The sequence below is a fragment of the Etheostoma spectabile genome, chromosome 18, assembly GCF_008692095.1.
Source record: "Etheostoma spectabile isolate EspeVRDwgs_2016 chromosome 18, UIUC_Espe_1.0, whole genome shotgun sequence".
In the NCBI taxonomy this organism is placed as follows: Eukaryota; Metazoa; Chordata; class Actinopteri; order Perciformes; family Percidae; genus Etheostoma; species Etheostoma spectabile.
Genome location: NC_045750.1, coordinates 23,257,819 through 23,265,188, shown reverse-complemented (window position 1 = coordinate 23,265,188; position 7,370 = coordinate 23,257,819). Strand labels below are relative to the sequence as shown.

The window sequence follows — 7,370 nt, the reverse complement described above, 5'->3', positions numbered from 1 at the left end:
ATGAATGTGTTTAACATATAAGCAATAACCAATAGACGATATGAATATCAGAAAGAGCAGAAACAAAGCAGTCCAGCTCAAAATGACATAGAAAAATGACATTTTGGTAACTCAAGCTCAATAGACTGTCAGCTACGTGTGAACGCTAGAAAGCTAGTCCAAAGTCTGTCTGTCAGGCTCGTTGACAACTGCGTCATAATGACTGCCGAATCACCTTTCACACATTTAAATTATTCTTGTACTCATATCAGTGCAAGTTCGGGCTCCATAGCTCAGTGGTTAGAGCACTGGTCTTGTAAACCAGGGGTCGCGAGTTCGATCCTCGCTGGGGCCTGCCTGGGTAACATTTTCATTTTCAAACGCAAGATCATTTTCGTACCTTAACCTGAATTTTCTGTTAAACCGTTGGACGTCTGTAGCGTTATTGATAAACTGCTACTAAAAAAACATTTTTTTTTTATTACTAACGTGCTAATGAATAATTCTGATAGGTGAATCAGCTTTACACCAACTGTAACGTTAGCCGTTACAGGTTTGACTATTGGCTCATTAGCTTGCTAACAGCTAAGTTAGGCTATATTAATTAACGTTAGCTTTAACCTGCTAGCCTTTACAACCAAAATGTCGTAGCAAATCAGTCATTTGCACGAGCTTGTAAGTAGCCTACTCACCATCACCAGGAAGTTATGTCTGTATCTATAATCAGTCTCTATCGGTGACGGACATGCAAATGCTGCTTGACATGCCAGAACACTAAAAAGATATTTTTGATATGAAACTTGTTATACTGATAACCAGAGAAACAAAGAAGAGTTTAGATGTGTTATGCCCACATCAAAAATTAAACTCTTTGTTGAAAATGCATCAGGAATGAGCCTACAGTCTGTGTATTTCAGCTTTATCAAAGTCCTATAGACACAGAGCCATCATTAGGAACACTCAGGTTTTAGTAAAGACACATTTAGACCTGATTATAGTTATTGAGTTATTGATATGTCTTAAGAAATTGGGGCACCAAAAGCTAGCCTTTCTTCCCATCTATTTTAAAGTGGCTGTTTTGTCATTAACCCTCCTGTTATCCTCAGGTCAAATTTGACCCATTTTAATAATGTCTATATCAGAAATTTGGCATTCTTTTAAACCAAATTACCACAAAAAAAAGATGGATTCCATGCAACGTGCTTTGCAAATACAATAGATCACTTTCATTGAATTTCGGGTGTAAATTGAAATGGTTTCAACTCAGCATCGTGACCAAACTCATCCACTCAACATACGTTCCTCTGATCTTAACTATTAGTCAAAATAATTCACAATTTCTGCTTTAGTAACTCAAATATTAGGTATGATTCTATACAGTTGAGGGTTGTTGACCATAGACTCCAACAAGTAGTGTAAAACTAGTGGTAGTAAGGTGGTGATAGTGAAATTTAAAAAAAATAGTAATGTCAAATGGAAAAAAAAAAGTAAGTGTTAATCTTTTGGACACAGGAGGACAACACAACGCTTAAAGTGTGGTAGGGATGTGTATCCTATCATGAAGGTCTTCCTTCAGAACTTTCTCTGCACTATCATGCCTCCTTAATTAAGCAGAGGTATGTGGAACTGCACCTTTCAGTTTAGGATAAACGTGGTGTCGAGTTAAGTTTAGTCAGTGGAGTTTAGAAGTTTTCACGACTTCAAAACTTTTAACCAAAATTGTACTGCTTTGCACCTCAGAGTTCATCCGTCACCAATCACTTTCAGCACGGAGGGACAAGGGAATTCCTCCATGACTGAAAATAGGACAAGTATTGCCAATCGAGGCATAGAACTACGTAGATAGATGCACTTCACACATCAGAACCCCCCCCCCCCCCCCCCCCCCCCCCCCTCGGTTTATACAATTACACTCGTCTCCAGGAGCACTGCAATAATTGTTTGCGTCAACACTGAATCCCACATAGGCTTAATTAATAGAGAGATGCATACACAAGTGACAGGCTAAGTGATGCAGGTGGACATTGTGAATCAAAATGTGCACTTATGTTTGCTCGTGTAAATATATGAAACACACATCAAGGGTAAACACACTCTGCATTGCTGAAAGGGGCTAAAAGGCTGTGACAAAGCACGCACGAAAGGCACAAGATCCAATTTCGAATCAGCTGTGTTATTGTTAAAAAACAGCCTAAAATTATTTGCATTCTGATGCATTTCCCCCCTTTTCCCTGGCACGTTAGCCTCCCTTTTGTAGAAGAAAATACAGTCATCCATATGATAAAAAAATATTATTTATGACTGATTATAGCTAAATGTGAATACAGCCTTCTTGGTGATCAAATGCAGTGGCTAGAACAACCTTACACACCCATGTTAAAGTTGATTAAAAAGAGGAATAAAAAAACATCTTTTGGAAATTGATCCTAATGCCTTAATTCAAAAAATCTAGGAAAATACAACCTTTTAAGGACACCAATTTTCTTTGTGATTGAATAATGTATCATAAATAAATAATTGTTCTTCCTTAAAATACAGGGGGCATAAGTATACACCCCCCTATGTTAAATTCCCATAGAGACAGGCAGATTTTTATTATTAAAGGCCAGTTATTTCATGGATCAGGATACTATGCATCCTGATAAAGTTCCCTTGGCTTTGGAATTAAAGTAACATCCCACCCCCATCATCACATAGCCTTCACCATACATAGAGATTGGCATGGTTTTATTTCAGTTAGCTTAATAGATTAATAGATGGTTTGATTTGCATTGAGAGATGATCTTATGGGAAGTTCCCCATGCCTATATCTATGTATGGTGAAGTATGTGTGATGATGTGGGGGGGGGGGACTTTATCAGAATGCAGAGTATCCTGATCCATGAATTAACTGGCCTTTAATAATAAAATCTGCCTGTCTCTATGGGAATTTAACATGGGGGGTGTATACTTATTCCCCCTGTATTTTAATGAAGAATATTTTTTTCCTGAACAATACATTACTCATTCATAAAGAAAATTGGTGTCCTTAGAAGGTTGGATTTTTCTAAATTTTTTGAATTAAGGCATTAAGATCAATTTCCAAAAGATGTTTTTTTATTCCTCTTTTTATATCAACTTTAGCCTGGGTGTGTAAGGTTATGCAAGCCTCTGTACTGCTGTCACTTTAACAGGTAACCCCAAAACAAGCTCAACATGTCCTCTTCTCAAACTCATCCCCTCACCTTCTTTAGGCTGACATGAAGCCTACAGTAATGAACACACACTCATCGGAGCTTCCTCTCAGCCCGACAGTGGTGATATGCACACACACTATGGGACTATTTTTACACGGCTGTTAATTGTCAGAGTCACAGAATTACCGGCATTACACTTCTGGGTGAAAATGCATGTAGTGCATTACTCAGTCCAATTATTTAAAGGCCAGGACGGGCACGCTGGAAGTAAAACCGGATTTCTACGACAAATCAGAAGTTTGTGTTCATGTTGGCGTCTGCAGATCGACTTATGACAAAAATAAGCAAAAACATTTGGGTGATTCACTGATTAGTAATTGGCAACAATTTTGATAGTCTTTAGTCGGTTACTTTGGGGTTGGGGTGGGGGGGGGTTGAAGCAAAATAATAAAGGTTATGATGACAAACTGAATTATTTTATTGGTTTTGGACTGATTGTTGGAAAATGTGATATTTCACTCATTCCCATTTTCTAGAACAAAATACTGATATGCGTAAGGTTAAGCGCTGATGAAAATAACTTCCTAACCTACTAATAAATGTGATTCCATTTTTTTTTGGAAATGTGACAAAAGTAATCATCTCAAATATGAAGTTTTGTTATCTTGAATGAGGTTGTGTGCAGTTAAGTAATTAATAATCTACTCTCATACATATCTGGACACTCTAACTGCTCTTAACTGATAATTTAGGGTAAAGGCTTTTTTACAGCCAAAGGTTTTATTGTTATTACTATTTTTATTGTTATTTTTGCACTGTTTTTTCTCTCTATACTGCATTTTTTAAACCTTTTTTGTAAGCTGCTGCTGGAAATTTCAAGTCATCCCAAAAGGATTAATAAAGAGAAGTCTGAGGTCGAGTCACAGACCGTTGATATTAATAATACATACAGTCTATGGGTCCAGTGTTCACTGAAGCCTGTGTACTAATCCATGGTGACCAGGGGGGGGTGCTCCATGTCAGTTTCTCAACCCTCATGTTGTCCTGAGGTCAAATTGGACCTGTTTTCAGTTAAAAAATAAAAAAAATGTTGTCACAAAAAATGGGCTGTCAAAATAAGCGCTGAAAACATGTAAAAAGTGACAAAAATGTCAGAAAAAGTGATAAAAATGTTGAACCAAAATGGGTTTTTTTCATGGTTGACGGGCAGAAAACACAAGGGTTAAATCCCCTTTATTCTCATGTCTCCTGTGTTGTCTTTCTTGCAGAACATGAACTGTAAACTCACAAGAAAACTAAATACATATTTCCGGGTTTTCTAATGTCCAAACATGCCTGCACATTTAAAAAAACTCCTATCCAAGGCATCCCAGAATCCTCATCTGACCCAAAGTACCACTTTTCTTCTTCTCAAGTGTTGGCTACCATCCATCCACCTGTACCACTGCGGCCACTTCATACCTGTACATATTGTTCGCAATAATCTCCCAGCTTGTCTGCATTCTTATCTTAAAAAGAAGGAGCAATCGTGTTTTTGGTCCGGGGTCTTGGCTCGGTCTAAGTGCTGGAGGCTAGGGGCCGTTTGATGTTGTTATGGCTGGCTGTCTGCCGCCTCAGTCCAACTGGATCTGCAGGCCCCTCTCACGTCCAAAGGTATTGTGTTGGCTGCTCTTTTGATTATATTATCAAGAGAGAGGGAGCGAGAGAGAGAGAGAGAGAAAGAGAATTAAGACCGCCACTGGACGTGAGTAAACAAACACGAGTTTGTAAGAGTCTGGTTCATCCAAAGAATGTCAGTTATTCCGACTCCTCTGGGGATATTGATGTCCAGTTTTGGGTTTATGGGGCTGGAGATTGTTCTTGCTTGATAAAACAACTTGCCTGTACTCGGGCAGAAGAGAAGAAGACATTTTGACACTCCACATTACAAAGAATAATATTGTTCCTTTACATAGAACAGCTGTAAGCGAATGAAAGCCAATAATGTACAGTCTCAGTCCCACTTTGCTCCAGGCTTATATAAATATCTCAACACCCATTGGACGGATTGCCTTTAACCCCTTGTGTTGTCTTCCTGTTGACCGTGTCACTTTTTGTTTTTTTGGGTCAAATGTTTTTTGGAACAGTTTTTTTTTTTTAATGATTTTTAAGCTTTTTTTGTCATTTTTGTCACTTTTTTCAACTTTTTTTTTTTTTTGTCCAAATGCCATAACATTGAATAAAACGCACACATTCAGTCAGAGTATTGAACTGATTTATGTCTGATTTATTATAGAGCGTTGTATGGAACCATCCATGTCATTTGTTTTGGACATTTTGGTTGAAAGAAACCCAATTTTCTGATGTTTTAAAATGGGTCAAATTTGACCCCAGGACAACAGGGAGGGTTCAAATTTGGACAGACATTCATGGTCCCTGGAGGAGAAATCCTACTCTCTTTGATGATACTCTTTCTATAGCACCATCATCAGGTCAAAAAGTTGATTTGTCCAGTAAATTCCTGCGTCCTGTCCCATACATAGCCGACAAAGTAACAGGGGGAACTGGATAAACTCTCGTCTCATTCATCTAACATGAAAACGCAGAAACATCAGATAGCTTGGACCGCCATGTTTAACTATAGATCTTTAAAAGTCACAGTTACGGCTGAAAATGACAACAGAGATCAAGTTCGCGGTGGTTCGGCCTACACTTACAAAACTAAATTCCATCTCCACTCTTGGATTTCTGCCTTTTTATGAGTGGGGACTCCACTTTGAGATTAGTCTTGTTGACCATGTCAGAACAAGGCCTTCCTCTGTGTCAAGGAATGGGATAAGTCAAACTCCAGATAATCCATAAGATCCATAAGATCCACTGGCATTCTAATAAGTCATGTAGGCGGAGCAGCGTGAAGAAGTGTGTGTGTGTGGGTTTGTGTGTGCACACACGCATGGGTTTGTTACCATCAATGCAAGACGTGTGTGTCCATGATGGCTCAGTGAACCCTTGTCAGTCTCTGGGGGAGTGTATGTTGGGGGTCTGGGGTTACCCTCAGACCAAGTGATCTGAAAGAGGAAGGTGTGTGTGGGTAGGGGTAGGGGTTGGGGTTGGGGTTGGGGGGGGGGACTTGAAGGGCCATGCTGTTCAGCCACAGTACACCCAGAGGAAATCTCATGTTCCTGCCAGCCTACAAAAGTAAACAGATCTGCAACCGCCGAGCGCTGGCGCCAGGCCTGGGCCACCAGCGCTATAACTAAACCGATGAATCCCATCACGTGCACGCTCACCAGGCTGAAATGTGAAGTGCACGGGGGAGCGTGCCTTCAGAATTTCTTAGATGGTTATGGTTAATCCAGTCTTTTCACATTTTGTGCGTGAAACAATAATCCACGCTAAATTGAAATGCAATGGGCTTGAATGGGCTTCTGTGTAACCACAGTGCACTCCCTCAGTGACATGACACACATGCCCTCCAGAAACTGTGAAGTGTATTCACCCGCTTTTTAAATGCATCCGCCCGGGAACCCTTGCTCCATTCAATATTTCAGATAACATCTTTTTCGCCACGGAGTTTTGAAACCTCCCCTCTCTTTTAAGTTTCTCAACTCTCATCTGTTCTCTCTCTCTCTGTCTCTCTCTCTCTCTCTCTCTCTCTCTCTCTGCTTTCTCATCTGACCACACATCTGCGGTTATTTATCTGTTATTCCGCGGCAGCAATGTGGTCAACATGTGTCTGGCTTCCCGCCACTCACCACTCATCTGTAGTCCACTTAGGAGTCACTGAAGGACCGTAGTAGACCTACCAAGCTCCTTGGCGTTCCACAGTGGATACTCACCACACGGATGGATGGATGGATGGATGGATGGATAGATGGATGGATGGATGGATGGCTAGTTATGCACATTAGATTAGTACATCCTGTGCTAATTGTGTTCCACTTTTGACCTAATGTTCTACTGCTGAATGCAAAGCAGGCTTTTTCTTCCCAGCAAGTGAAGGATAGACACCATGACCTACAGCAATTAAAGTGTCTAAATGGAGAATTGGGATTGCCTAAGCCTATGGATTTGCATTACCCCAACCTTTGAACTGTTAATCTCAATGCTATTTAATCCTCTGGAAAGAGTATAGCCTCAGACAACATGAGGGAAGAAATAGATCAACCTAGATCCCACAATGGGGACGGATGACAGGGATGCTGGCTGTTAGTGAAGGCTTGCAGGGGCTTCAGA

At 40.1% G+C, this 7,370-nt stretch overlaps 1 non-coding gene across 1 annotated transcript; it reads left to right on the top strand.

The window, feature by feature from the left end:
• The first annotated feature begins 261 nt into the window (after window positions 1-261).
• On the top strand, window positions 262-334 carry trnat-ugu (transfer RNA threonine (anticodon UGU)). Its single transcript has one exon. It is a non-coding gene; the product is annotated as a tRNA-Thr (tRNA).
• Window positions 335-7,370: the final 7,036 nt, after the last annotated feature.